Source organism: Pipistrellus kuhlii, unplaced genomic scaffold, assembly GCF_014108245.1.
Source record: "Pipistrellus kuhlii isolate mPipKuh1 unplaced genomic scaffold, mPipKuh1.p scaffold_m20_p_11, whole genome shotgun sequence".
NCBI lineage: Eukaryota > Metazoa > Chordata > Mammalia > Chiroptera > Vespertilionidae > Pipistrellus > Pipistrellus kuhlii.
This window is the reverse complement of record NW_023425416.1, coordinates 13,904,525-13,926,566: the sequence shown is the minus strand read 5'-3', so window position 1 is coordinate 13,926,566 and position 22,042 is coordinate 13,904,525.

Sequence of the window (22,042 nt, the reverse complement as noted above, 5' to 3'; positions counted from 1 at the left end):
TTCCCAACTCTGTTCATGTTGGTAGCCTGAAACCAATCATAATGGGAGTATTTACACTAAATATTAGTAAATGATACAAATAAGGATTCCCCCACCCCCTTACACACACACACACACACACACTCACACACACACACACACACACGCACACACCTTCAGAGAGTTGGTTGTTAAACATTTACTGGCACAACACTGGATCAAGAGCAAGTTCTGAGAGGATGCCTTGGGCACAGCTATTGAAATAGATCTTCCCTTTTAGTGCTGAGCAAAGAGCAGGAACACAGTAGATACTCAAGAGCTCATTAAAGGGGCAGGAAAAGGGCAAGACAGGGCACCATATATTTCCCTGATTCTTTCTGGTAGCTTCAAACCAGGTACCTGATGTTTCTCTTGCAAGGAATATCCCTTTATTCGTCTTCATTTTTCCTGGGATGACGAGGAACACAAAACTCCTCTAAGGTCCTCCAAAAGGGCTCTCCTAATGTGATGCCAACATTGCCAACTCTAGATTGTTGGCATAGTCACCCAGGAAGTTCATGCCTGGGCAGGGACTCCCACCTAGGTGAGCTGGTGACACCCAGAATTTGTACCCCAAGACAGTCCACACCCAGCTCTCAACTTTATCTTAGCCTCCAGCACCAAGCCTCTCCCTTCCCAGCTCCTCTGTTTTTCCTTCCATAAACCCTCTGCCTGCTACTTGGAATGTAAGATGAATGCTCCCTTCTATTACTCACGGGTCGCACACTGCCAGCTTCCCAGGATCCCGGCCTCTGCACGATTAAGTCCCTCTAGGTTAATACAATGTTTTATAGCCTTTACTTAACTAAAACCTCCCATGGAGGCCCACATAAAACTAAGGACTGACTTGCTGCAGTGAAATGGGGCTTGGATACATTCACACAGATTCTTCAACATGCATAGCGCCCTCCTGGAGCTGTGTGAGCCGTTGGCTCTTAACTTGGGGGACTGGGTCCCACTGAGTCCTATCCATCCTGCTTCAATCTTCCCAACCCCCATCACCAATGCTCAGAGCCCCCGGGGGTTCCCCAGAGCTCTCTATATGGGAACATCTTTCTTTTTTGACTGCTCAGCATCCATTTTCCCACCTGCTAGAGTCAGCACTTAGATTATCCTTAGGGAAATTGCTTTGCTTCCTTTCAGTTTTATGAGATTTAATGTGAAAAAACTTCCAACCCAGGGTCTAGGAGTGGAAGACCATCAGAGCCAATGAAAGATTCAACTCCAAAACGGTTGTGAGAATTGCTGAAAAGAGACATTGTTTCCATGAGTTTCGAGAAGAGGTGACATAAGCCCAAAGCTGCCGGCACCCTTCTTGCTTGACAATAAACTCCATGTGAAGCAAAACAGAGCCAAATCCTAAACACAACTTTTGAGCCCCTGGATCCATCTACGCCTGAGGTCCTGAAGTTAGGCAATCCTGTATTTTTCAGTTGCCTGAGCTAGTGAATTCTCCTTTTTGGCATGAATCAGTATGAGCTGGGTTTCTACACCGTGTGGAAACCGCTCGGGACTGGAAGGGCCTCTGAACCACAGCCTGTCATTGCTAGAAGACATCATACGCATAACCTCTTCCAGAGGCCCCTTCACTTTTTACCACCAATGCATTTTTTAAAAATATTAATCCTTTCTATTTGTTCTTTGTTTTTGTATATTAAGTCTACCAAGAAAAAAACAATATGTTGTTAACCAATAAGGGGATTGTTTCCCAATTTCGTCTAATTGCAATGCTAGCAGCCATCATGACTGCATGCTACAATAGATGCCATAGACTTGGATGTGAATCTTGCCTGCCTTGTAATGAGTGACTTGAGGCAAGTGACGTCACTTCTCTAAGCCCCCTCTCCTCATCTGCAAGATAAAGTATGAGAACTGCTGTATGAAATAATTAACAAGATGCATGTGAAACACTATGTGAGAACTACTCGGTGCTAATTAGTATTAAAATTCTCATTATTACCAGGTCTAACCTTCACGGCAACTCTGCAGGCGGTGTTATTGTTCTCACTCTCAGAGGAGAATGTTGAGCTTCAGGGCAGTCACGGTTCCTTCTTGGTTCATGAAGGGGATAAGACTAGAACCCAGGTCTTCTTGTATTGGAGAGCATGCTTTCTCACCTTATTCACTGACAGGCACACATAGAAGGAGGGAGAGAGGGAGGGAGAGAGGGAAAGAGAGCTCATTAGAGCAATGCAAAGCAGCATCAACTTGGCATAATATGTATTCCCCAAGTATTCATTCAGCACTTACTAGGTTCCAGGTGTTATTCTAGGCACTGGATAATGTTTTCTAATTAATCCATTATTTCTAATGAGCCTATTTGGCATTAGCTTGGACAACTGACAGTTTATGACACAGTTTTAGAAAAATACTGAAAATAGCTGAAAGGAATTCCTGTTAAACATGAGGGCCTGAGCACACATACATTTATTTCCATGTTCTCCCTCCAATTAACTACCCCCCAAAAGTGGCAACCAGGGTACAAGGAGCCATAACCCTGCAGGACCATGAGGAGGAGATATCTGACTATGGAAAACAAGAGGGGTCACCAGAAGACAATGACATGAGTTTCCAGACTGAAAGGACCCCCCAAATGCCCAAAGAAATGAATGAAAAAGAGATTCACTCTAAGCTAGTGTTCTAGAAGCTGTCAGACTGAGTGAAAAAAACTAGCTGATTTATAGAGAGAGAACAGAAAGGCAAATACTAAGAGAATAGAATACCAATGGGTTTGTTTTTACTAAAACAAGGAAGTAAAATCAGGAAAAAGAAGCTTCAGAAACTCTCTGACCCTTAGTTTCATCTTCAGTAAATTGGTGATAAAATGCTAAAGTATAGATTAAAGGTAATTATGTTTATGGAGGGGCACGCCATATATGAACTGTTCAGTAATGCAATGAATGGGGAGCTTCTCAACTACTCATCAAAACCCACCTAGGTTTGCACATAGCTCCCAACACTCTGTTCTCCTTTGGGAGGGGCCCAGGATTTCAAGGAGGAACCATAACAGCTCAGAAATCTCCTCTCTAATGGAATTAAAAGCTAGACCTCCAAAGTTTTCAGTACTGCCCTCCCACTGAAGGTACCAGACCTTGGTTGGGCCCAAGTGAAAATTCCAATTGTGCAATCCTGCCTCATTCCTCAGATGTCTCGGCCATCCATATCCTTCAGGGGGGTTGCGAGGAGTTCCAGGGAAGGCCTGGTAGGGCTCCAGATGCCCTGAAGAGCTGCTCCTCACAAATCATGGGCTGAGATGGACAAGGAGAGTCCTCAGCTGTGGCATGGCCCTCCACCGCTGGTTCCCACCACCACCACCAAAACTCTGCCCCGCAATGACCCCACATCAGCTGTGCAATCCATTATTGCCCCCAGTGCTGTCAGTACGTTTCTGCTTAAAATAATCCAGGTTCTCCAGCAGCTCTTCGCTTGAGCTGTGGCCACTGCCAGCTTCTCCCTGGCTCAGTTCACCCTCCACACTTCACACTGGTTTTCATTCCCAAAACACCGACCTGATCTTATGATTCTCATGCTTAGGAACCTTCTGAGGTGCCCCATTTCAAAGGCTATAAAATCCCCATTTCAAAGGCTATAAAATCCCCAGCGTGGTATGTTTGCCCCATGGCTGCCTCCTGATATCCTTCACTACAATCACACTGGACTCGTCTCCTCTCACCAAGCACCTCCTGCCACTCCCGCCTCTAGGCCTTTGCTTGAGCTGTTGCCTCTGCCTGGAGGGCCTTCACCTCCTGTCTTGGAGTCCAAGTCCTACCCATCCGCCCGTGCCCTGTCTGTGCACCCAGCATGCCTCCCGAGAGCAGACTTTATGCACATTCACTGTGGAAGCTTCTCTCCAAGGAGACCCATGGAGAACAGTGACCTCCATGCGTGAGGCTGAAGGCCTCAGAGCACTCAGCGCAGAGGAGATCATCCAGTACCAGCACCAGGCGTGTGTGATAAATCAGTAACTCCGCGACATGAGGATAACATCCTGAGCACTTGGATGCCCTTCCCCTTGCCTCCAGGTCTCTGTTTGTTCTTCATTAATCAGAGTCACTGGGTGGGGGGGGGGGGGAAGAAGATACTCTATTAGTCAAATATGCACTAATTGCTCTCGGTCATGGTGTCCCATTTGTAGTTAAATTTTGTCCTATTTATGACTATCCAGTAGAAACACGAAAGACGTCATGCTCCCCAGTCGGGATCACAAGCCAGAAAGAGACGGGAAGATCTAGGGAATCGGAAGGGCCTTGAACGCAGCACAGGGGACCCCTTACTCCTTTTAGACTACCAGTAGCTCTGCTGACCAACTTCATTTTGAGCCATGGCACTTCCCCACCACCACTGCCATCACCCATCTCGCTCACCATGAAGAGCAAGTGGCTGGCACTGAGCAGCATGAAGAGTGGCAAGCACTCCCTGTTGCCCGCATGTTTGGATCTAATTTTCTTTTAAGTGGATGCACCTCTTTCTGTCCCCTGTTTCCCAAAGTGAAATGGACACTGTGTCCACTGAGACTTAATGTATTTTGTGGCTTTTCCTTTAAACAAAAGCTGTCAATAATAATATAGGAAAAACCAATCACAATGGAACCCCAATATGAAGAGTCATCTGGAAGACCCGTTAGGAGCCCAAGTGAGAAATTAAGTGACAGCCGCTGATGTCATCACTGGTGTGGAATGTGCGCGCATGTGTTTGTATCTGCTGTCCCTGCCGGCAATTTTTTAGCTCTCCTAAAGGGAAATCTATCCAATCAATTGTCAGTGTCCAAACAGTCCCCTTTCTCTGCTCGTTCTGCTTTTTGGATGTTGATGGGGGTCAGGAGAAGGTCTTCAAAGTGTATGTTTTCTTTTTTCCAAATGTGAAGTGTTTGGACGAGGCCGAAGATGACTCCAGTGGAAAGGCACTGCTCCTCACGACTTGTTTTTGATCCTGGAGTGGAGCAGAGATCCGATGTTTACCACAGGCTGGCCAGGAAGCTGCCTCTAATCACAGAGCCCAGGATGCGCTCAGCGGCCGCAGGCTGACGGCCCGTCCTGTCAGCGTGGCCTGATGCGTTCATGCCCCCATGCTCTCACCGGTCACCTGGGAGACCATGGTCCCACGGCCGCCCGGGGGGCCTGTCTCCAGCTCCATCAAGACGGGGTGCCATTCATTTCAGGAGACGTGCCCCTGTGAAGGAACCACAAGGCCTGAGCTCGGATGGCTGGAGGGGTCATGTGGTGCCGGGGAGGGCTGTGGTCATGCAGAAAGTATGTGCGTGTGGCCCGGAGTGGTCCTGGCTGGCAGAGAAGGGAACTGTCTCTTGGTGTGTTTGACATGCACAGCGAATCGTGGCCAAATGGAGAATTCTCCATATTAACGCTCTCCTAATGAGAAGACCCTGCCAACCCTACCACCAAACCAAGCTCAGAGAGAAAGAGAACAAAGCAAGCAAGATGCCCCCCCCCCTCCATCCCCAGATGTTGGCAAGATGAGCAGTATGTGAGGGTCCCGAAACCTCAGCCTAAGTCCCACCGTGGTCAGCTTTATTTTAAGGCTGCAGTTCGAACTTGAAGGCTAGCTGCGGTGCCTGCCCTGGTCCCTCCCACAAGGGGCCCCAGCTCACTGAGCACCATTCCATGGCCCTTGCGCCTCCTTTCAAAGGCTGCCTTTTGCCACGGAGCTCCCGTGGGACCAGAGAGGCTATTTCTGTCCCTTATATAGAGGTCAGAGCAGCGGCAACATGAAAGATGTGGATAAACCAACCTTCGCTGCATTGTGCTCACCTTTGACATGTTTCTGGCCTTAGGTGCATTGAGCCTTGGGCTGAGGGGGAGCTGTCAGGGCAGGGGGCTGAAGAGCAGATTGTCCCTGGTCAAGTCATAAGCATCAACCCTATGAAGCCAGAAGAGAGACTGTCGCTATGGTACAGAGCAGTGGGTCTTAAACTTCAGCAGAATCAGAATTGCCTGGGGCAGGGTTGTTCCAACAAGCCAGCCCTATTCCTGGAGTTCTTTCTTTTTCTTTCTTTCTTTCTTTCTTTCTTTCTTTCTTTCTTTCTTTCTTTCTTTCTTTCTTAATATATTTTATTGATTTTTTACAGAGAGGAAAGGAGAGGGATAGAGAGGTAGAAACATCGATGAGAGAGAAACATCCACCAGCTGCCTCCTGCACAACCCCTATCGGGGATGTGCCTGCAACCAAGGTACATGCCCTTGACCTGAATCGAACCTGGAACCTTTCAGTCCACAGACTTATGCTCTATCCACAGAGCCAAACCAGTTTTGGCTGGAATTCTTGATTCAATAGAGGTAGGGGATGGAAGTGCTGAAAATGTACATTTCTAACCACTTCCCCAGGGATAGGAAACTGCTGGTCCTGGGGTCACATGTACAGGTGAAACACTGAGGCCCATCAGCAGCCAATGATGGGTCCCATGTACCACTAACAGGTGTAGCGCAAAGCCAGGATCCACCAAGGCTGTGGGCACCTCTCCGTGAGGGGAGTTCACACTATATTCAGAATGCCTGTGACCTGCCTTACTTTTGGTAGGCCATATCTGAGAGCTAATTTGCATCTAGTTTTCAAACCTGGAGTGAAATAATTCATAGCTTTAATAGACTTAAAAGTTATAAATTAGACAGTACATACTCTGTGTCACTTTTATGCATTATATTTTTAAATTACTCAGAGCAAGCCTATGTGATATTATGTAATATTTAAATATCACTGATTCTGTGCCAGGAACTCTTCTAATTGCTTTAGATGAGGGGTCAGTGAACTGCTACCCATGCACCAAATCTGGTCCACCACCTGCTTTGATAAAGTTTTATTAGAACACAGCCATGCACAGTTTTCCAACTGTTGGCTGTGAGTGCGTTTTTATGCTATTGTAAATGGGTTGTTTTCCCAATTTTCTTTTCAGATTGTTTATTATTAATGTATAAAAATGCATCTGAACTTTGTGTATTGACTTTTATATCCTGCAACTTTGTTGAAGTTAGGGGCTATTTTATCCCATTGTAGAGATAGGAAAATTGTAACACAGAGAATTTAAGTAGTTTGCCTAAACCATTCATTTAATAAGTGGGGGAGCTGAGGTTATAATCCATCTGATCTGTTTCAGGAATCTCTTCTTTTTACCATACTCTCAACTGCCTATCCTAAAAAGCAATTACTATCTGGCCAGGGTCTCACTTATAGACTGTGGTAAATCCAGAATTCAGACTCAGGTCTGACTCACAAGGTCTGCTGGTAAAGACAATAGCATTCTGATAGCCCTGGGATACCCCAACCACAAATCCATCAACTAAATAGCTTGGTTATTCAGGAAAGGAGAATTCACTTTTGGGGAATTTTTTAAAATATATTTTATTGAGAGAAAGGGTGAGAGATAGTGAGTTAGAGAGAAACATCGACAAGCTGCCTCTTGCACACCCCCTACGGGGGATGTGCCTGCAACCAAGGTACTTGCCCTTGACCGGAATCAAACCTGGGACCCTTCAGTCTGCAGGCTGATGCTCTATCCACTGAGCCAAACCAGCTTTGGCAGGATTTTTTGGGTTTTTTTTTTTGTTTTTTTTTTTTTAATAAATTGGTGGTATGGAATAAATAAATGAATTCAGCCAAAGGGTAGTTTGGTTGGTACACTGATTTCCCCCTACACAGCCCAGGGATGCATTTATTTTAGATGAAATATTTTAGGGTGTTACTAACTATGGATTCTATGTTCCTCCACTGGTTAAAATTTTGAGCTGGGTTTTAAAAGACAAGAAAGGAAGATTAACAACTTGAACAAATTTCCCCTGAATACTCCCAATGTGCATTTAAAGCCTCTCGCCTTTAAAGGGCCACGTGGAGTTGGCTGTTTAATGAGGAATTTCCCCCTCTGAGCCGCAAGGTGAAGATTCCAAAGCCTGAGAGAAGCCCAGGGGTAGCTTCCAGCCTTAAGTGCCAAATGAAAGGACACCAAGTTGCCTCATTTGAATACTGGGGCTCCCAAGTTGCCCAAGGGTTGTGGACATGGTACCTTCCAAAGGAATGCCATGGACCCATCCCAAAGACCTGGGGCACCAAGGCCAAAAGGCAATGAACTTGAACCAAACAAGCCTCCTCATTGGCTGCTGCCGTTGAAGTTGTAAAAGGCTCTGCCCAATGGCTCGGGGCCTGAGTAAATGTTGGCTTGGCTGACCTGTCCACTAAGATGAATGGGCCATGACTAAGGTGCGGGGATGCCAGCCCTTCCATTAACAGGGAAGGCATGCGGGGGCAGCAGAGAGGGTCAGCATACCAAGGACACAAACAAAGATTTCTCTTTAGAGGATGAGTTTAGGGAGGAGGGGAGGAAAAAGGAGAAGGCAAACCTGGGTGTCCTTGGGGATGGGCTACTTTAAAAAACAAAACACGCCCTTCATGATAGCAATGTGGCCTGAGGCAAAAGCCCCTGTTGGCATGAAGCAGATGTGAGCACATGGACACATCTATAGCATTCATGAGCCTCAGCTTTCCCCTCTGTAAAATGGAGCTCACACTCCTCTTTGCTCCTAGGAACTTACCAGGAATTGCCATAAGGATCAAATGACAGGAGATAGCAGAAAAGGATCAAAAAGAAAACTTTACAGAGTTTCTAGGGTATAATTTTACACAGCTCAGGCTAAAATCAGGGGGCAGGAATTAAAAAGGGCTTGTGCTTAGGTACAATGCTTTAATTTTTCGGGGGGATGGAAAATTCACATAAAATTTCTGTATTTGTTAAATATGTTTGTTTTTTGTTTGTTTGGTTTTTTACTGATTTCAGAAAGGAAGGGAGAGGGAGAGAGAGCTAGAAACATCAATGAGAGAGAAACATCGACCAGCTGCCTCCTGCACACCACCTACTGGGGAATGTGCCCGCAACCAATGTATATGCCCTTGACCGGAATTGAACCTGGGACCTTTTCGTCCACAAGCCAATGCTCTATCCACTGAACCAAACCGGTTTCGGTAATTTCTGCATTTTTAAAGGCTTGTACACATGTAATATATACACAAATCAGAATACTCATAAAGAGTTGCAGCTCAATTAGATGCCAAATCACAAGCATATTCTTTTCCCCATTTGCTGATTCAAACCACTTTGTGGGACCAATTCTTCCCCAGCTCTTGGGGGGGAAAAATCTAGAAATAAGCCTATACATTTCCTGGTTTCTCTGAGACCACAGAATGTTCTCTTGACACTTATAGTGACAATTGTGCCATTTCAGAAATTGTGCCATTTGGTAAGTGATGTGCAGTTCCATGAGATGGTCAAAACTCCACTTGCAGGTAAAGCTTCAATCCTCCCCACTCTGGCTGCCTGGGGTTGGGACCTCTAATAGGGGAGAAACAACTTAATTTCTGTTCCTGCTCATCTCTTCCCACCCTGTTACTGGGTTTCTGAATTTTCCAGGCTGGGAGAGCAGGGTGGGAAGAGGAAGGGAGTGGGGGGAAGCAATAAGGAGAGATAAAAGGCAGGAAAGGTACTTCTAGGTCCACAGGAGTTTAACCTGACATCGGCCTTCTCTGCCATGCAGATGTTTAAAGCCAGCCCTTTGAAGAAGTTGATTTGCTGGGTTCCTTCTGTCACTGGAGTTTTCTCCTCCCAATTCTTTCCTGCAGGCTACTCCACACTTTTCCTGGCATTGTGGTGGGATCCACCTGGGCAGAGTCTCTTTTGGAGTCCCAATATCCCTGGTGGACAGGAACCTCCTGGCATGGCCTGCATCTGGCCCCAGAGGAAAGTGGTTCTGTGCTCGGAGCCATCGCCTTCCCAGGCCTCCATGATCCCAAAGTCTCCGGGCCAAGCAAACCCTTGTAGGAAGAGGGGAGGTTGGGGAGCAACCCCACAAACTTGAAAACTTGCTCATGTGCCATGGATGAAGACTGAGGAGAAGGTGACATCACAGCTTGCTCACAACTGTCTGAAAACTTCTCCTTATTTCTACCTCTGGGCTTCTCGGATTTTTCCATTCAGCTTTTCAATTGTCTAACCCTTTTACACCCTCTAATGAAGGTCAAAAGTTGTAAAACCAATTCTCTTCTACCTAGTCCTGCAGAGATGGCCTAATAAATTTAAATATATATATATATATATATATATATATATATTATATAAATAATAATAAATAAATAAATAAATAAATAAATATAATAAAAGCATATTATGCTAATTAGACCAGATGTCCTTCCAGACAAAGCCAGTGCTGCAAGAGAACCTGGGTCCCTGGTGCCAGAGGGATGCCAGTGCCAGGAGCCAACAAGGAGAGATAAAAGGCTGAGAAGCCAGGTTGAGGAAGGCCTACTCTTGCATGAATTTCATATTTCATGCATTGGGCCTCTAGTATGTGTGTGTGTGTGTGTATGTGTATAAATAAATAAATAAATAAATAAGCACACGTATATGTATGTATATACATATATACATATATACATGATATCAAAATGAAGTGGCCCCAAGACAACAGGCATTAAATAATATTGGATTCCTTGCTCAACCAAACAAAAAGGGTTTTCTTATAATATCCTGTGGTAGTGTGGATGAAAAGGGGTCACATAACAAGCATGACAAGCTCAGGGGAGGCTTACGTGGTGGGTCTTACAATCTCGGAGACCAAAAACAATCACCTAGGATGATCTGAAATTAAAACTTCTTATGTAAAAGCAAGTCTGGTGGCAGTCCTGTCCTAGTGCAATATCTTCCTTGACAAAGGTCAATCTTCACCTCAGCTGAGCCTGTCTATTGTCTTTTTTACATCTAAGATAAATGCCTTTGAAATGTCACAGTGATCGCTTTTTCCCAGACCCCTCAGTGCACAACCTCCACCAGAGCAGGAGACCCTGGTCACCCGTTATCTTGTTCCTTGAATCCCAGCCCTATGTGCTATTAACTATCCTGTATCTACCCAATTAAAAGAAGTATTTGTCTCTTCATTTTACTTTTTATCCAATCCCAGGATTTTCCCCACTTTGCTTTCTCCTGTCCCCTTAACCTACATCAATGGGATATCTGTAACCCCCTTGTGTCTCTTATTTTATGTATAAAATAAAGTGTAAAAAAGCCATTCTTCAGAGCATTTTCTCAACCTGTTGAGATTTTGTTTCCTGGCAATTGTCCTCAGTTTGACTCAAACAAACTCTTATAAGACTTTCTCAGGATGGACATTCTTCCATCAATAGTAGAAAAAGACTAGAAGCAAATATGCTGTGCATTAGTCTTGGTTTATTTCAAGGGCTAGAACTAGTGTACTTTTTAAAAAGGAAATGAAGATATTCTTCTCAGGAAAACATGAAAAAATCCAGAAAATGGGAGAATACACAAAACAAAAGAGAAAGAAGGGAGGAGAGGGATAAGAAGAGAAGGTGGGAAGGAGGGTAAAAGGAGAAAAAGAACAAAATGACAGAAATGGAGATGGTTGTTTTCTTTGAAAGTGTGCTTTTAAAATGATGTCCACTCTGCATGGGAAATGCATGTATTTAGAGCTAGTATTGCAAACATCCACCTCTTTGAGAAGTATGCTAGAACCAACTGTTGTGTTTGGGTGAAAAGACTGATTCGTCTTTGCATAAAAATCCAGCCACAGGCCAGATCTGTGGAAGGAAAGGAACTCAGAATCAGGCCCATTCAGAGGGACCGCTGTGATATGCGTGTTTTATACAGGCAATAACAAAGGAGATGTGGAGATTTTGAAAGGAGCTACGTAACAGGATTGCAGAGACCATCTATAAGCTCTTTAACATTAATTTAACGGCATCCATTTGAATAACGTGCTATTCCCAGAAGTCAGGTCTTGGCATCAACTTCTTACTGTAGCTAGAAAAGGTAGAAGCACAATTGTTTTCCCTAAATCCTAACACTTGGACTTGTCACTGTGTGTGACCGATAGTAGGCATCGGGCCCAAGGGCACTGGAAGGGTGATAAGCGGAGGAGCTGCAGGTGGGCTATTCTCTGTGCTCCTCCAGGCACACACTCTACCTTTTTCCTTCTTGCTTTGTGTCCCAGGAGTTACCTCTACGTTGTTCATCTCCTGGGCCTTCCTACGTTTGAGTTGGGTTCAATCAGTGGAAGGTGCCAGGCAGATATGGGAACCGCAGAAGAGAGAGAAATGGGGTTGTTCATTCATTACTCATTTCTTCGTTCTTCTGAAGGCCACAGTACTTGGCAAGTAGCTCTTTTCTACAATCACAGGTTTTGCCAGTGTCTAGCAACTACTCCCTCTACTTGCCCCTTCCCATCCTACTGGCTGCAGAAGAAAGGGGATTTAAGGACAGAAAGAGTAGATTTGGGAAGATTAGGTGAGTACTATTCTATGTCCATGAGGGAGACAGTGATGGTTTGGTTTAGGGTGTACAGTGTAGAGAAATAGATAGATTTTGAAAACATTAAAAAGGTAAATTATGCAACCCATGGTCATGGATTAAACGGGAAGGTAATAGAGAACAGCGCTAGGTTGTAGGTCTGAGAAATCAGATGGAAAATGGTCCATTCGCCTTTATAAGAGCACTTAGATTCAGTAATCACTCGTGAAAACTCACTCTAAGGGTTACCCTGCTGGGGAGGTAGGGTGAGAAAGACCCTCCATTTCTTTGTACCATTTAGGATGAAACTGCAGAGGAAGCAGCAGCCAGGGCCTCAGGAGGCGAGAGTTTTAGAGGATGTAGCTCTGTGTGGTTGTAAGCTCCATTCCACATCATGCCTCGGAGTAGGAAGTTCTTCTCTAAAATTCTAATTCGCATCTGCAGAAAAGCCACATACTGTTTTTTCTTACAACACCTAATGAAGACAGATTAGGCAAAGTAACTTTGAAATTTTTTTAAACTTTTTCTAGCTCTCTAAGGATCCAGAAAAATTGACTGTTAGATTTATAATTACCGTGTTTTGTTTGAGAGAGAAAGAAAAAAAATTATACGCAAAGAACATTTTCATAAATCATGTCTGTGATTTAAAAAATATGGTTCGGATAGACACAACTGTGCTTTCCCCTGCATCTGTTTCACATACACAAATGTGTCAGGTTTACATAAACCACACTGATACAGATGAAAAATAAGGGAAGAACAAGATAAAAATAGCTCTTATGGTATCAGTAACATCTTTTATTATTATAATATATGATACCATTGCCATCAATCACACTCTTATATTGCATTGGCTGGTGACCTCAAGCCCCATGAAGGAAGAGCCAGCCAACATCCAGGAATCAATTCTTGCAGCCTAAAAAAAAAAAAAAAAAAAAATCTCCAGTATCATATGCTTGGATTTCTGGTGACAATTTCAAAGATAGTGAAACAAACAATCTCATCCCCTAAGTGCTGTTCAGTTCCTGATTTCAGATGAGTTCCCTTCACAGGATATTCTCCCAGGACAAGAGTGGTGAAGGGAACTGTCAATCTGCCCTTTTCTGACGCTACTATAGATAGATCATCATCAATGTAACCATCAAACATGTCACTGGGAGCTTCCCAGGCCTGAAAGATAACCCTGGTTTCACTGATTTGTATTTTTATCAACGCCCTGGCCTACTGTCCCTGACTAGCAGAGCAGACATGCAGCTGGAAAACTCAGCTCAGTTCTTCCCCCTAACTAAACCATTTAGCTTTGGTACCACAATGATAACAATTATTGAGGTCCCCAGGGGGAATTTTTTAAATGAATGTAAACTTGACCTTAATTTACTAAAGCAAAGTTTTTAATTCTCACATGCTTATGTAAATTCCTCTTACTGCTTTACTTTTCATACCCTCAGCAACCTTGAAGCTGTCAATGTAAGAAATTTCTAAACCTAGTGAAGAATTGTTATGAGTTTATTTGAGCCAAACTGATGACGATTGCCTGGAAGTACAATCTCAACAGGTTGAGAAAATCCTCCAGAGCAGTGGTCGCCAACCGGTGGTCCGAGGGCCATAGATGGTCCATGAAGTCCTAAAGGTTAGCAATCACTGGTTTAAGGGAACCTTTGGAGCTGTGGTCGCCAACCTGGTGGTCCTTGGACCACTGGTGGTTTGTAGTTTATTTTATACATTACAATCAGAGGAGGAGGCATAAGGAGGATTATGTGAAATTCATTAGTGATAGATTAGGGAGGCAGGAAAAAGCTAAGAGGGAAACACTCTGAGATTGGATAAAAAGTAAAATGAAGAGACAAATACTTATTTTACATTGGTGGGTACAGGATAGTTAACAATTAATTTACAGCACATAGAGATAATACTGGGGGAACAAGAGAACAATTAGGGGTTTGGGGTCTCCTGCCCAAGTGGAAGTTGTGTCCTGAGTGGTCTGGAGAAGATTACTCTGACATTTCAAAAGTATCTTATCAGGTATGTTATCTTAGATGCAAAAAGACAATAGACAGGCTCAGTTAAAATAAAGATTGACCTTTGTCAAGGAAGAAATCGCCCTAGGACATGACTTTCTGCCATGACTGCTATTAGGTAAGAAGTTTTCATTTCAGACCCTCCTCTGTGGTTACTTTCCAGCTCTGTTTTGTTTGTTTGTTTGTTTGTTTTTAATTTTATTGATTATGGTATCACATAATTGTCCTCATTCCCCCATTCCCTTCCCAAACCCCTCCCCACATATACCTCCACCCCCCTGTTGTCCATGGCCACTGGCTAGGCCCATATGCATGCACACAAGTCCTTTGGTTGATCTCTTCCCCTTACACCCACCCTCTCCTACTTTCCCTCTGAGGTTTGAGAGTCTGATCGCTGCTTCTCTTTCTCTGGGTCTGTTTTTGTTCATCAGTCTATGTTGTTCATTATTCCACTAGATGTGTGAGATCATGTGATCTAAGAAATAACCTTGTAAGAACCGAAACTGAGACAAGCCATAATGGCAAATGAATCAGTCTGTAGTGAGTTCCTTTCTGGGCCAACAGTTCTTTTGAGTACCAATTTCAATGTCAAACAGTTCCTTATATGTACATGTCAGCCATGATATTTCAGGTCTGGTTGGTGGACAAATGGTGGTGATGCAGGTCTGATCATCTCTGGTTTGGTCCTGGGCATCCTTCAGCAACACGCAGCTGCTGTCTGCTGGTATGGCAAGACATTGTCCGCATCTTCCATTTCTGAACTGTTTTATCTTCTGTCTTCATGGCTCTGTTTTTATAAAGCCCTTTTGCCGGCCTCCCCTGAGCTTGTCAGGTTTAGTGTGTGGCCCTTTTTTTGCCCACAAAGTTTGTTGATCTCCAAGCAGGCACTTGATGATTCTATCAGAGGCAATTCTATTTAAGGAGAAGGAATTGCTCTGTGATGCAAACATTTACCCCCAAGGAAATGTTTTACCAACTTTAATCTTCAAGTCTTGAGGTTGCTTAAAATTTTACTTTCATGTGAAATCCCATTTTAAAGCATTCGGGTTTTGTACATGTGAATCAGAGGGTCATTCTTGACTCCAGGGCAACTTGAACAAGTGTAGATCATTCTTTGTGGTACCCCTCTGTTTTAGGTGCTACATTTTACTTTTTGAGTCTGCGTTTGTTGGTTGCCCATTGCATTTTCATGACAGTTGTGTCGGGTCTCCCAGACAAGAAAAGATGAGCATCTAGACCACTTTGCCCATGGTTGGTCCCAACACTCCAACCTTATCATGTCTACCAAGGTTGGTCCAATAAGAAATAGGGTCCAACCCATGGAGAAATATGCCAGGGGAGAAATAAGAAGTCTTCTTCTGGAGAATGCTCTTTCCTGTTCCTGTTATCCTACCACCTCACAGGGGAGGCCCTCATCCCCTCTAATAACTGCCTCAAAAGATATTTGTGCAGAGGAAAACCCCTCCTGACCTCACTAAGCACTCTGCTTCATATTGCATTTCTACCTCCCAAGTGCTCTCCTGGAGGCCAGAGAAGTTCTTGAGACCAGGGTCTATGTGCTTGTCTTTTTCAAGGCTTCTGCCTCATGATTGAATAAAAACATGTGATGATTAACTGGAAGAATTTTTATCTTGGTTTTTCCTCTTTTGATACTTGTTTACACATGGAAAATGTGGATAGTGCATACAAATAAAAAATGAAAAACTAGCACCGAATCCCCTCACCCACTGACAGTTATTAACATATCCATGTTATTTCGTTCCTGTCCTTTTTTTCAAGGTGTAAACTGCTTTGATGGTTGAATTATTTTAACGTAGCTGTGATTATACTCCATGTACTATCTTATATACTCAATTTTCTTTTTTTAGTTGAATCTGTGTTTCAATCCTCTCCAGAGAAATGATTATGTGATCACTTCCTGTAATGGATTATGGTTGACAGACTACTCCAGTCTGGGTCTCTAATCTGTCTTTCCTGTACTTTATATCATGTCTCTCCCCACCAGTATTTTGGTATTTCTGCTCTTTTAGCCAATGGAGTGTGTGTGTGTGTGTGTGTGTGTGTGTGTGTGTGTGTGTATGAGAGAGAGAGAGAGAGAGAGAGAGAGAGAGAGAGAGAGAGAGAGAGAGAGAGAGAGAGAGAGAGAGAGATGAATGAAAGAGAGCTTGAGTATGTGAAGGCTGAATGTGTGAACAAGAATATGTTTGCCCAGTGGAAATCAACTTTATAGACAGGAGTCTATAGAACTCATACTGGCTAAGCCAGACTGCTGGACTCCATATCCTCAATTTTCTTATCAGATACATTTTTCACACAATAAAATATGATAAAATAAGTTCGTCCTCGATGCTATGATATATCTTTAGTATTTAATAATGAAGTGCCCAATTTGAGATCAGAACTACGCTTTCTGGTTCAGCAATATCAAGAAGAAATCTTAGTTCACAATGTAGCAAGACAGGCCAAAGGATTAAAGAGTTAAACCAATTTTTTTCAGTGTTTTTCCTACTTTTTTCACCTATCACTGACCCAGTGCTTCCCGGGAAAAACAGAAAGTCTTCAGTCTCAGAACACTGCTTTCCCCAGGACACAACACTCCTCCTTCCCTAACCTCCAGGCTTTTTCACATTCTGTTTCCTTCGTTAGAAATGCTCTTCTCCCTCCTGATCCTCCCACATACACCCCAGCCCCAGGGGAACCTGGCAATTTCCTGTCAACCTTCAGGCCTCAAATAAATTATCACTGCCCCTATAAATTAGATGGGTTCTTTTCCCATGTCCTTTTTTTAGCACCGTGTACTGCCCACATCAGCATCTTACACACTAATAATCCAGAACTATATTCCAGTCTTCCCTGCCAGGTTAGAACATCCAAGAAAACAAGGACCATGATTTGCTTGCTCACCATTGGATTTTTAGCATGGTGGACATTCAATAAAGTTTCTGAACGAATCAATATATGAAAACACATACATAAAACAATCAAGTGACATTAAGAGATTTTCAAAGTCTTGTATCTCCACGAAGGCAAGGGCCAAAGTACCTAAGATGTTTTTCCATTGGTTTGACTTGAATGTCATCTACCCATTTCCTATTCTTCTGGACACTGCACCCCAAATGTCCATTTATGTAGTCATTCTTTCCCTATTCTTAGGCCTTGTGGATTAAATAAGGCTGATTCCACCCTCACTTCCATGAGTGGAAAGAAGGCCCACAACAAGTAAGCCTGGAAATTTTTGCTGGGATCATTGGGAAAAGGAGTTTATCTTTCTGCTGGGACTGCTGAGTTGGTAAAATGAGGCCTAGAGTGCTTGATATCCATCTTGCTTCCATATGGGAAGAGCCTACCTAGGAATAAAGACAACAAATAAAAAGGCAGAGCCAAGTGGTGGAGGGATATGGGTTGATAGTGACTCTGTTTCAGGATGTTAGTTCATATTCATCAAAGCAATACTATCCTTAAACTTGGTCTTTTCAAATACTATTATAACTTTTGGTTATAAAAATCAATTTTTTTTAGATCAGTTAGACTTGGATTTTTATCACTTGAAAATGCCTTTCGTATAATTTTATTCCATTATGTGCAGAATATGTATGTGGGGGAAGGGCAGGAACAGAACTCCAATCAAGGGGTGCTTCCTAGACTCCTCCCCAGCCATTGTTCCTTCCCTATAAAGTTAGATGGAAATTAACCACTTGGTATCTAGGTCCATGAGAAACCATATCCAAAGAAATTTCGCAATCAGGTAGTCTCTCCTCTCATGACACCAAGGCCTCAGAGGTATGAAAAATATGGGCTCACCCAGATGAAAAGAGCTATCCTCTCTCAGAACTCATGACTATATTAATATATCAGGATAATGATCTTCAACTCTTCTCTGAAGAAACATTTACAAGCAGCCCCTTCAAAAATCACAAAATCTACTTAGCCAGACATTCCTGGTCAGGGAGGGAACCAGAAAAATCTCTTTCCTACAGGCATTTACATTCTTTCAGTTCTGAAATATAATGCTTACAAAATTTTAATTTCACCCTCAAATTCCTAAATGCCTGTGATGCAGACCCACTGGGCCGATGCCTCATGGCCAGTGCTGGCCCATCCATAAGAGATCAGGCACCTCCAGGTAAGGTTGCTGCCTCCATAAAAACCATGGATGTTGTACTTGGATGGAAATCTCTGGGAAAAGATTATAAAACTCAGTAAGGAAATAACCACACCCCTAATTCCACAGACCCACAACGATCTACTTGGCAGAAGGACACCTACATGAGAAATTAGAAAAGGAAAACTTTCCAATAGTCTGCTAAACCTATGAAAACCTAGCTCAATCCAAAAGGGTCCCATAAATATAGTGAAACACTTTTGTGTATACACACATACACACACACACACACACACACACACACACACACACACACAATCCTTTAAACAAAGAGCAGAAAATGGCAAAAAGAACTTTGCTTTTCTGGTCCGGTAATTTTAACCAAAGTTCTTACAAAGTTAAAAACTAAATCTCAATCAGCTAAACTCAACAGGAGTTATCTTTATTTTTTTTAAAAAGAAAGTTATATGAATTTGAGACTGTCCAAGAAGGTCTTGGGATATATGGATGGTTATCATAGCCTCCAACATGAAAAGTGGGGAAGGCATAAAAATAAAGTCAGGGTTTGTGTCCTATCAAATTAAAGGAAATATAGCCGAAACCGGTTTGGCTCAGTGGTAGTCAGTCTGCGGACAGAAAGGTCCCAGGTTCGATTCCAGTCAAGGGTATGTACATTGGTTGCGGGCACATCCCTGGTAGGGGATGTGCAAGAGGCTGCTGGTCGATGTTTCTCTCTCATCGATGTTTCTAGCGCTCTCTCTCTCCCTTCCTCTCTGTAAAAAATCAATAAACTATATTTTTTAAAAATTAAAGGAAATATAAACATCATTAGATTATTAACTCCCTATAATTCATTGATAATCAATGGTTTATGTCACAAAAATGTCTTGACCTCCAATAAGGTTATTGGCAAAGTTAATGCCATCACTGGAAACACCTATTAATGCATAATGATCTTTTGATAGCCTATATGATAACTTTTATCCTTAATAATGAAATTCTAGTCTCTAGAACTATTAGAAAAAAAATTTTTGGTTGTGTAAGCCACCCAATTTGGTATTTTGTTATAACAGTCTAAGCAGACTATTACCAACCAGGAGGAGAACATAAATAAAATCATTAATGACTCCACACTTAAGTCCCTCCTCCTCCTCCACTGAAACTCATTGGAGTCATATGTATAATCAAACCATACCACCTCTAGTCCCAAAACCTCATGTCTTGGCAGTACTGCCTAATAGTTAGGAGCCTAGTCCTATGAATGAGAACATATATTGGATTCCCAGCTCCACCTTTGTTGCCTGTGTGGTGTTTTGGAAACATCTTGGCTTTCTCATGGCAAGACAATGGCATTGTTAATAATAATTCCTATCCTTAGGATTAATGATCATGTTCAATGACATAATACCTATGAAATTCCAGCCTTATCATTCAGCTTCCATGGTGGCTCTGTGAGAGACAGCTTCTTGGAACTGATGCCCCTGTTAACACTAGGAAGACCAGGTTTGAGTTACCCACTGGGTGTTCTGTCCAAGTTTAAGAGTGGTGACATTTCCAGACAGAGGATCTGGTGGCATTTTCATTGGGCTGAATAGACTATACCTGAACACGGTTTAGCTGAAGATGAAAAATCAGAAACAAAAAGAGACATTGTAAGGAAGAGCAGGACACAGGGCTGTTCTCAATGAGCCATAAATTCAATGAGGACAGGAGCCAGTTCTGTTTTGCTCATCACTGTTGATGTGGTGCCTACTATAGTGTCTACCACAAGTAGGGCTGGATCAAAATCTGTTGAGCAAGGGGTGGGAAAACACACAACTGGTTATTGACTGATTGCCAGTTGGCAAGTCCAGTCAGGGCCACGCTGTGGATAGTCTTGGCAATGACATCAGCGAGAAAGGCAAGGTTAAATGTCACCTTGCTTGGGGATCACAGGTTGACATTGATGCAACGAGATGCCTTGTTAATTAGAATCTTACTCTTTGTTCTGACTGGGTGTGTAAAGAATAAAGCGACATGGACTTTAATAAATAAATTCACTCTAAGCCTCTGAACTGACCATGACCGAAAATAATTGTCATTCCCTACGTGTTTTCACTTAATAATCATTTCCACTGGCTAATGCCTACATAAAGGAGAACAAATATTTGGCACCTGACTGTTTTCTGAGCACATGGCAGATATTTCTAATCAATCACAACACTATTTTTTTCATGGCTCAGTCTCAGATTATTTCTCAATGTGGCATTCCAGAGAGCCACTGACAAGCAACCAGAGTTGGCCTTCGAGGTGGACCCATTCTGTCTCTCTGCTCCACAGGGGTTTCCTTTTACATCATGGCAATGAGCATTTGTTCTTTTTCTTTCCTCCCCAGCATCTACTCTTCCTTCTTATGGCATTCTATCTTCCATTTGAGGATGCACTTCTCTTCTACTCCTAATTTATTGGCAACCAGGGACATTGACTCAAAACCTGGATCCAGGGTAGAGCACACAACCAGTTGGCTCAGTCCAATTCCCTAGCCACAGAGACTGCTTCAGGGGTTGTATAAGTCAAGCCACTCAGAGCCAACATTCCTGGGCTTTTGTTGAGCTGGTGGGAAAGCTGACTCTGATTCTCAACTTGTTATAATCATGGGAGCTTAGAGTAGCCAGGCAAACAATGAGCAGACTGAGAACAAAATCAGCATGGCAGTAGGCAGAGCAGAGAGATGGGAAGAAACTAATTCCTAGGGATCACATTTAAGCCCCTGGATCCAAATATACCTGAAGTCGGATACTCCTGGACTTGCTGGTTCTAAGTAAAAATTCCTCTTTTGTTTTTACTTAAACTGGTCTGAGTTGGGTGCTCTGCTCCTAGCAACAAAGAAAATATGGCTTAAAGCAACAAATAGCCTGGTGCATTTCTCAGACTCTTCAATGGGATGGACCTCAGAAGATACCCTAAAGGCCACCACTTTCCAACCTTGCCTTGACCTGGTTGAGGGCTGCCATTTGTCCTCTGGCACTGGGAAATGCCCCAGCTAATACAACGAAATTCTTGGCACCACAGAGGTAAAAAGGGCCTTAAGAGGCCTAGAGAGCACCCGGCACCTGGGACCTGGCATTCCTCTTTATCCTTTTTGTCATGTGAATGTCCCCAGTCCTGGTATGCTCACCATCTTCTAGAAAAATCTTTTCCAAATCTGCTACCTCTGATTACTCCAGATTCTGCAGTACTATACTGTTTGGGAGAGAGGGGATGGCTAATGTACATTCGACCACCCTCTTCAGCAAGTACTGTTGGTCCACTTGTTTAACTCATTCATTTCTTCATGCACCCAGTAAGTACTTTTCCATTGTCTCCATGTGCCAATCATTGGTTCAGGTACTTGGGAGACATGAGTGATAAAGCCCCTGACTCACAGAGATTACATTCTAGAGTCAGAAGAGAGTCAATAAACAATGAACGTGATGATAAAACTATATGTAACATTAGAAGGTGACAAGCACAGTGGGGAAAAAGGAGCAAGTTAAGAGCAATCAATGACTTGGTTTTACCAACCTACACAGGGTGATTCAGGTGGGCCTGCCTGGCAATAGAACATTGAACTCTACCTTGAAGAAGGCCAGG